Genomic DNA, 10,273 nt, shown 5'->3' with positions numbered 1-10,273 from the left:
CAAGTCACATGGTATAATTTAATTAGAGGTCAAAAGTACGGCCTCAACACGGAGCTTTGGTCCTCATTGAACAGCAAGCTATAACGGTCCCTAAAATGACAATACAATTAAGATGGAAAACAAAAGTATAATCTATAAGTACGGTAATTTCGCTACGTTTATTCGTCAATTCCGAATTACAAGTAAGCGTCTCACTGTTTATCAAAATGAGTAGTAACACTTGTGCCTAAAAAAATCTGATTCGAAACTGAAATATAAACCATTAGATTTTATCCATCGTGTCTTAACTAACGTTGTTTGATATTTTTTCTATGATATGATTAACTCCTGTATTAATTTCGTGCTAAACATATAACGATAAAAAAGATCAATGGAGTTATCGACATCGGTCTTTATATGTATATAATGGTCAATATAAACTGTCAATTAAATTTTTAAAATATACTTATATTGTTGTTGAATTTATTTTAAAAATAAAATGATGTTTTTTTGTAAATGTAATAATTCAACCCGGTTGAACCTTTTAAATTTATATAAAAGATAAAACATGGAACTTCATTCATCATACGTCCATTACGTTCACGAATGGGTAACTGATATTAGAGTATAAGGCAGCATATCATTCGTTAATAAACTTCAGAAAAAAAACGCAATTTGTAATCTGTGGTTTGAATTTTCGTCAGATGTGCCACTGACATAATGGCTGTATTATGGGTGAAATATTTGCCACTAGACGTTTAGTAAAACCCATTCAAATCCAAATCAAACCGCTCTATTTGATGCAAAAAAAAACGTGACAGGCAGTGCTATCGAGGTATATGATCAGATTTTTTTTCAGCCATCAGTGCACATGATAAATAAGTGATGCACGAAAAAAAAGGAGATGTAAGATATACGCCAATGAGACAGCAACCGAACTACGGAAATAACCGAAAGCCATCTAAAGGGAGACGTGTCGACTTCAACAAAAGACAAATATTCCAACATTATGTCTTATAAGTGCTATCAATTATTTATTTCGGACAGAACTCGGACATCGTAGAGTCTATACATTTGTAACATATTGGACTTTCATGTTACGTATCGCATTGAAACATGAACGCGGACCTCGATGAGAACAAATGGATTGAAAGTTTGCAAGTTTACTATTTTATTTTCAACAGAATCACATTTTTTACCGTGCATCAATATTTTAATGTTTTTATTTAAATTTCTTTTAAAAATGTCACATCTATTGTTCATTCATTTGTTAACAATTGTGAAGCATGCGACTTTACTAAGAATACACACATTTAACTGAATTCGATAAAATTGGATGAAAAAAAAAACCGATAAATAAATAAAGTTTGTCTTGCTTGAGTGATTTACCTGTACAAAGCTCGGGTCTCAACGATGTTTAAAACGAATGCCTGTTTGAAATAGTTTAACGGGGGCGTGGCCTAATAGTTGGACGTACATTACCAGCAACTTGATTTCAATTGATTCACCGCAAAGAAATCTATTTGACTGGCGTTAAAATGAATTGAAATGAATTGAAATGAAGTAAAAATATTTTTTAATTTTTGTCAATCTTTATCAAATAACAATTAATCTCATTTAAATAGCGTTAACACGTTTTTGTCCGTTCAAGCTAAATTCGGGTTACTAGTGACTGCATATGCAATTTTTTGTGTAACGGATGATATCACGGTATTCTCTGTTTTGTGCTATATGTTGAATGTTATTTGAATCTTCACACACCGCGTATAAACTACCATTTTCGTCGGTTGTCACTGCATTTGGTCTTTGGTGATTAGTTAAACTGAAACTAAACAGCTGTTTCCCTTCTAATGTAACGCAACATATAGCGCTACTTTGAATAACTGTATAGTAGAAACTATTACCTGGACCTGGATGTAGATATCTTATATATCCAGCGTTCGGTATCTTCACTGTGTTTACATATTTTCCTAGCTTATCAAATACATATACGTTTCCACCTGCAAGATATCCACTTAAACAAATTTTATCATTGACAATAGTAACAGCGTTACAACCAACAGGTACGGAATATGTTAAACCAGCTGTCATTGTTTTAATGTCAATAAATTGCATTGATTTTTCCTGAGGTAACGTAACAACAGCTTTTTCCTCACCGGGTATAACAACTATGTCCCATGGTTTACCTGACAACTCACAATCCTGTAAGTAATCTCCACTTTCACTATATACCAGTAAATAGCTGCTGTAATTACATAATAAGATACGGTTATCGTCTGTTATATCCATTTTCCGGATCATTCGTATGATTTCTATTTTACTGTCAAATCTTAACTTCAAGTGCATCTGAGGAACCTGAACTTGTTTAGTTTTGTGTGACTTATAACCAACCATGTATTGCAAGTTCTTTAGTCTGGTTGATCCCAAAGATTTGATAGTATTTTGAATATCCTCTTGTGGTTGAAATATCATTTTACTTGTCACAAGTGTTGGCAAAGTTTTTTGAAGTTTCATTTCCAAGTCAATAATTTCTAGTGAATACTTTTTCATGAGGACAAACAATTGCTTTTGTGAATTATACTTGGATACTTGATCTATTTTCCTTGATATCTCCTTAACTAGACTTTTAACTTGAACCAAATTGTTTTTATCTGATTCAATTTTAACAATTTGCTCATTCTTTAATAAACTAGTTTCATTTATGATTATTCCTTCAAGTTCGTCTAATCGGTCAACTATTTTAGCTTTGTAACTGGCAAGCTGACTTGAAACCGTAGCTTCGTCATCCTGAAGATTTTTTATATTATCATATTTACTTTTGATTGCTTTATCTAATGTCGTTCGAATTTCAGATACAGAATTTAAGACGTCTTGAAACATAACCGAATCTTTCACATCTTTTGCTGCATCTTCTAATGAAAGCACATTTGGACAAGAATTATGTTCCTCGGTCTTACACGACAGACAACACAAGCAATCATGTACAACACAGAAGAAGTCTAGAATGCTGCCCTCATGGTTAGTACAAAAGTTGTCTAAAGATAATGCCTCAATATCGGTCAAATGATGCTCGGAAAATGCTGCATTCAAGTTGTGGTTCGATAAACATTGTGTACACAGCTTAATTTTACATTCAGAACAAAACTGAATTGCGTCCAATATAACACTTTTACAAGAACATGGGTCACAGGTTAACAATGATGTGTTCATTTTCGGTGAGACTAAGTTTTCTAAAAATGTAAAATATGATTTATAAATAAATTCATTTTATAATCAAAATTGTAACAAGGTAAAAAAATATCTGGTTGATAAAAAATTATTATTTCAACACAGTCTACGATCTCACAAGCACGGTGGGTACCGGTGATGCATGCAAGAAGCGCGTTCGTTTTCGACACACCAAGTCTTGTTTCGTTTCTTTTTAACTACCTATTGGTTTACTATTCTAAATATTTGAAGTTCTAAATGTGACTCACAGCAGAAATCCTTGCATAATGTAATTATATGAATATGAAAAACACAAATTGTTGTACTACTTGTACAAGAGAGGCGAACGATACCGAACGGATATTCAAACTCATAAGTCGGAAATAGACTGAAAAAGACATGGCTACAATCAAACGTCGAACAGACAAAAAATAGTACAAATAATACAACATAGAAAACTAAAGACTTAGCAAAACTAACACCTTTTTTTCTGCAACAATTTGAGCTCCTGGAAACATTTTAAAATAATGATTAAAAAACCAATTTTTCAGAGAACAATTGATGGTCTTTCCACCCGATGCGATATATTTTGATGTTAAAAGAAATAAAACTCGGTAAGAAATGTAATTTTCAGTGCCAAATGATAACTTATTGTACGTTGAATTTAAAAATATATGGTTTCTACACATTTTTATTTGAAATAAGGGAGATAAGTTGTCACTTCCGGTTTGAAAAATGTCAATTTAGGTCTCATTTGATATATAACTTGACACTGACTCCAAAAATATATGGTTTTATGTACTTTTACAATAAATAAGTACAAAAAATGCTACTTCCGGTTTACAAAAGGTCATTTCCAGTGGATTTCTCCACGGTCATATGACTTGCAATCTAATGCACAAAGTTTCATAGGTTTATTATGCATCAATTAGAAGTTAAAGCGAAGATCAAAATCTAGAACGTTAAATCAAGCTTTGACCTTGACCACAATTTCAAGGTTGTGAAACAAGGGTCTGAAATCAAAAGACTCTAGGCCTCTACTATATATTGTTGATGAGTTATAATACCATACCACTAATATTAGATCTTAAAGGGGGAAAAACTCCCATTAAATGTCTACGTACCCTTTCAACTAAAATTTACGTGTTACGACATATCACAACTAACAAATCTGTGAAAATATTTTGTCGATATCTTTTAAGATTTCAGAAAATAAGTGATCATAGGCAAAAATCAAAATTTTGAAGATAACCTTGACCTCTGACCTTGACCTTTTTTAAATTTTTTTAGAACAAGGACCTCAATTGAGAAGACCCTAGACATCTATCACTTATGGTTTTCAAGTTACAAATACATTTCACTTATATTAAATACAAAAGGGGATATAACTCTCATATAAAATCTTTATACGGCTTCGGTCAAAATTAAACGAAACATCCTTAGGATATAACGAGCAATTTAGAAAAATAAATTTGTCGGTTTCTTTAACGGTTGCGAAGTTTTAGTATTAACAAGAAAAACAGTGTTGGGGATATCTCTTACATGGAAAAGTATTTGGTTACGCAATGTTAGTTGCGAAAGCATACAAACTGTACGAGATTATATTCCAAATATCTAAGAGCCATCTTGCGAAACATCAATACAGCTAAGGAAAAAAATTAGGCGAAAAAAAAATCATCAGAAGAAAAGCAATAGGTCTTTCCACGGAAAAGTGGAAAGATATAATAAAGCATTTAAGATTAACCCCATAAATTACGAAATTATTCGCCCTTGTGTGGTGTTTAGAGTGAAATATAAAATCAATTTATTTACTAACACCGTTTTTAGATTCGTGAAATTGTACTCTTATTAGTCATCTAAATTACAAAAAAAAAAAAAAAAAAAAAAATACCGTTCCGTATCCAAATGACTAATCAGTGACGGTTAAATAAAAATTAAACTCAAAATGATGTTCGAAGCTGAAGAGCATTGTAGGCAGAAACTTCAGAAACGGCAATGGTTGTATCTTGTGGTAGAAATATCAATGGTATTTCGAATATTTCAATGTGATCAGATGAATCAAATCTTAAGAAAACTCAATACATATGTTAAAGATAAATTGTTAGATACAACGTTATAAACCAGTAACTTTTACACCGTAACTCTGTTGTTATGGTAAACTTCGTTTCTATGTATGTTGCATTGTCGTTTATTTTTGGTTGCACTTCAGTGTTCTATTGTTGCGCTATTTTCCTCTTATAGTTGATGTGTTTCCCTCGGTTAAAGTTTGTAACCCGAATTTTTTTTCTCTCAAATCTGAGAGATGTGTGACTTTAAACAGCGGTATACTACTGTTGCCCTTATTTATAATTGATGAAGCTGATAATGGTTACTCTTTTTACTACATGTTGAATTGGTGTTCTGTATTTTTGTAATTTTTTGTTACTTTACCAGTGCAAAGACACATATCTTTGTCCACGCATTCGATATCTGCTTTCATGCAATTTTGTTGACAGTGTCTTAACAAGAACTATGTCGTGTGCTTTTTGCTTTTGTTTATTAAAATTGCAGGACTTGTTTCTAAGTGAAGAAATGTAAACGAATAAAGTAATTTCCAGTTCCCTTCTACACTGATTTTTCTGTAAACGTTCCCTCTTGTACTCGATTATCCCAACTTAAGTATATACGACAAATTCCTGGAATCTGACCGCAATGGCGATTTGGAGGTTTAATATACACTACTCACGTGATTCAAATTTCTCCTTTGATATCACAATTTCTACCAGAACAATGGTTTTAGACTTTGTGTTGAGATCACAAATTTGAATGAATTCTCCTAAGAAAGATTTGATAGCGAATTCAAATTCTTCATCATTTTGTAGGAAACGTAATTGAGTGGTAGTTTGAATAACCAGTGATCCCTTGTAGACAAACACTATACGGAAAACTTTTCCCATTAGAGATGACAATTTTTCCAAGGTTTCTTTTATTTCATCTACATTCCAATTTCCGGGTGCTGCTAAAGTCCATTCCACATAGCAAACGTCATCACCTTGAAGTAAAATCCAATTCATTATGAAATACATAATTATTAGATATTTAAAAACAAAACCTCTTTTTAATTCAACATGAAACAAAAGCGCTAGTAACAGCCTTGATTTATTATTAAGATATTATTTTACAAGCTATATTTTTTTTAAGTTCTGAATATGTATTAACTCTCATCACACATGTTGTATAAACATATTAATTTTTCAACGCAAAAATAAAAAAGCTAATAAATTGAGATTTTTAAAAATCATTTTATAATTTAATCTGTGTCCCATACATCATATATATACGTTCACAGTATTATACAAACATCATATCTAAACTATTGAAATATTCCATTTATCAAACATAAATAAAGTATATCTTTTTTAAACATAATGCACATACCATGGAAAAGCTTTTTCTCGTCAGAATATGTTGCTTTAGACAGCTCTTCTTTCATCATTGTTCTAACCTCAAATATAACATTTCGTATTCCAACAGAGATTTCTATGAAAAGATAATTGAATGTTTAGAACTCTGCTTTTACAGGTATCAAGACTAATCCACCATTTTTCTTCATACGAAAATGAATATACCAAGTCAGGAATATGACAGTTGTTATCCATTCGATTGATGTGTTTCATGACCTTTTGATTTTTGTAACAGATTATAAAATTTATGAAAAATTGTAAAAAGCTGTCCTTGACTTTAAAGGGTCATAACTCCTGGAGGGTTCAATTGACAATTTTTGTCAGCTTATTTATTTATAGAGCTTACTTTGCTTAACAATTTTGTTGTTTACATTTTAGCTTTATCTGTTATAATATCCAAGATAATAACAAAAAAACTGCAAAATTTCCTTAAAATTACAAATTCAGAGGCAGCAACCTAACAAAGGGTTGTCTGATGCGTCTGAAAATGTCATGTCAGATAGTTCTTCATGTGATGAACATTTGGGATATATTTTTTAGCTACATTCCCTAAAGATGATTTAAGCCAAGTAAAGTTTAATTTAGCCAAATAGTTCAAAGGAGAATATTTTAGTAAAAGATTACAAAAATTTACTAAAAGTTGTGAAAAATTGACATTAAAGGGCAAGAACTCCTTATATGGTAATTTTGGTCATCATTACTTTTTGGTAGAGCTTACTTTTCTGAACAATTTTGCTTTATCTATTATATTATCCAAGATAATAACCAAAAACGGCAAAACTTTCTTAAAATTACCAATTCAGAGGCATCAATCCAACAACGGATTGTCTGATGTATCTGAGAATTTCAGGGCAGACAGATCTTTACCTGATAAACATTTGTATTTCCATGTCAGATTTGCTCTAAATGCTAAAGTTTCAGAGATTTACCCAAAAAACTGCAGTTTACCCTCATATTCTATTTTTAGCTATGGCGGCCATCTTGGATGATTGACGGGGTCATTGGAACCCTCTTTTTTTTTAAACGAGATACTCCTAGGATGATTTAGAGCAAGTTTGGTTTAATTTTGCCCGTAATTTCAGAGACGAAGATCTTTGTAAAAGATAACGTAAGACGACGACGACGACGACGACGATGGTCGTCGGACGACAAGTGAAGAGAAAAGCTCATTTAGTCCTTTTGACCAGTTGAGCTAAAACGTAAAATAACAAAAATATTTAACTCCGAGGAAATTCAAAACTCATCAAATGGCAAAATCAAATGGCAAAATGATAAAACACATCAAACGAATGGACAAGAACTGTCATATTCTTGACTTGGAACAGGCATTTTCAAATGTAGAAATTGGTGGTTTGAACCTGGTTTTATAGTGCTAATCATCTCACTTGTATGGCAGTCGCATCAAATTCCATTATATTTACAACGATGCATGAACAATACAATAGGTAAAAATTGTTAGAATAGAGGTACAGCACATCCAATCTTTTAACTAAATTTTTTTGTAAATGCACAAAATTGTCGTGATTCATCTCAACAGGTAACCAAATCTTTAAACAGACCTATCAGAATGTATATAGTGACGATACTGTTGTCATGTCATTAAAACATAGTTTTTTGAATTAGTATTGATTCGCTCATAGAGTATTTTCATCGGAAAGAAAACACATTTATTTATAAAAAACTTGTTGGTATGACACAGGTTATGTTATTTTCTTATATTGTATTATGATATGCTACTAAACAACTAACAAGATGGATTGTACTTTTCATTTGATGACGAAATAATCTTTAAATCAGTATAATTGAGGTCTTGAACTGGCATGCCACTAATTTGCTAGTAGTCCTTTGTTGATTTATGTTGAGCATTGTTATTTTGCTTAGTTTTTCTGTTACCTATTCTCAGATCGGACTCAGCTTTACCGTGCGTATTGATGTGTGTTTGTTTACTTTACATTGGCTAGAGGTTTAGGGAAGGGTTGAGATAACACAAAACATGTTTAAGTTCGCCGCATTTTTGCGCCTGTCCCAAAGTTATGAAACTCCGAACATTTAATAGTTTTGTATGCCTTTTTAATTTTGGTTCTGTCATATGACATATACTTTTATCTTATTAACACACACAGGAAATAACTGTTGTGTACTGTAAGAGTCAAACGTTCAATTCGGACACACGTCCTCAACATCTATATTGATAGCATGTCTGGTTTATAGAAAGAAATACTCAGAACAAATGCTGCATATACAATTTTAACCTATTGTTTTTATATATTAAACAGAAATCTTGTATACTAGAATATTGTGTCATTCATTTTGATTTAAAGTAAAAAAAAAAAAAAAAAAAAAAAATCAATTAAAATATATATGTAGGTTTCTCTAGCGACTCAGTTTTAAGTGTACTTTTGTTGTTTTCTTTTAAAATTAATTATCCTCGATTTCTTTAATCTACATAAAAAGTAATAATATAGTTTAAGGATCAAGTAAAATAGTAAATGAAAGTAATCCATCGATAATTCAGAATCGAAATGCATCTTTTTTCTGCTTTAAAATAATGACAGAATGCCTGTTTTCCGTTTTGAATTGATGCTAGTATCGTATTTCCAAATGTTTATTTGTCACAGAAACTTTTGTTGGATATGTCTACACGTCTTATCGACAAACAATCGCCCCTTACGACTGTATAAAGAATCATAATATTGCAGTTTTAACAATTGTACTGTTCATGGTTAATGTTGTATTACTCGTCATCAATTTTGTTTGAGTAGATGGTTGTAGCGGAAGACTTGGCCTGTTTTTTGTTTTTTTTTTCACTCACCACATTTTCTCATTTACTGTTATTTGACTATCGCATTCACCACAAACATTTATTACATCAAAATTATTTTATTAAGCTGTTGTCTAATGTGTACTGTTCTTTTTAAAAATGGGACAATCAAAGACAATTTGTAGAATTCAGACGGATAATATTATCTCTAATAAACAAGAAATAATATCTAGGCAATGAACAGTCTCAGAATACTTCACCAAATCATGATAGCATATGTAAAACTTTCGAACAGTCTACTTCAACTTTACAATTTGGAACATTTGATTCAAAAGAACCTTAAATTATTTAAGCAGCAAACGTTTTCATATAAGAAGCAAATCATTAAAGAAAACACAAGCCCTTGAATTACGTATCAGCTGAAGTTAAAAAATCAATGTTCATGTTCCTCGTGTACGTGAATAATTTACAATGGAAAAATCAACTTTTGATAATTATCAAGACTTCTGTCATGAAATTTAAGAAGTAACTTTACAATTACCTTTTTGTTCTTTAAGTTGGCTAAATATTTCGGTCTTCATTGTTTCAGTATTTTCGGCTAAACTTCTTGCTTGGTGTTCTAATGAATTAAAAGTGCTTTTTTGCTCTTCAGCGAATACTTCAAGAATCTGTAAAAGTTAACAGAATATTCATGTGTGTAACTTGAATAATTTCTAGTTCATGAATCTGTATGGGTATGTCCTTTAAGCAATGAAATACGTCGAATTTAAAATAAACAAACATATCTCTCTCGTGGGTTATTGTTGTGGAATAAACAGACTTCAAGTCTGCTCAAGGTTCACCTATATACTTTAACAAAAATGGCTGTGTTTACACCATGAAA

General features: G+C 31.4%; 1 long non-coding RNA gene across 1 annotated transcript; it reads right to left on the bottom strand.

Moving 5' to 3' along the window:
* Nucleotides 1-1,655: 1,655 nt before the first annotated feature.
* Nucleotides 1,656-10,055, bottom strand: LOC143078348 (uncharacterized). The gene is made up of 4 exons (XR_012979183.1): nt 9,932-10,055; nt 6,604-6,705; nt 5,912-6,217; nt 1,656-3,209 (listed from the first exon to the last, which is right to left on the bottom strand). It is a non-coding gene; the product is annotated as an uncharacterized LOC143078348 (long non-coding RNA).
* Nucleotides 10,056-10,273: the final 218 nt, after the last annotated feature.

The sequence above is a fragment of the Mytilus galloprovincialis genome, chromosome 6 (genome assembly GCF_965363235.1).
Source record: "Mytilus galloprovincialis chromosome 6, xbMytGall1.hap1.1, whole genome shotgun sequence".
In the NCBI taxonomy this organism is placed as follows: domain Eukaryota; kingdom Metazoa; phylum Mollusca; class Bivalvia; order Mytilida; family Mytilidae; genus Mytilus; species Mytilus galloprovincialis.
The sequence above is the reverse complement of the archived record's forward strand: the minus strand, read 5'-3'. Positions and strand labels throughout refer to the sequence as shown.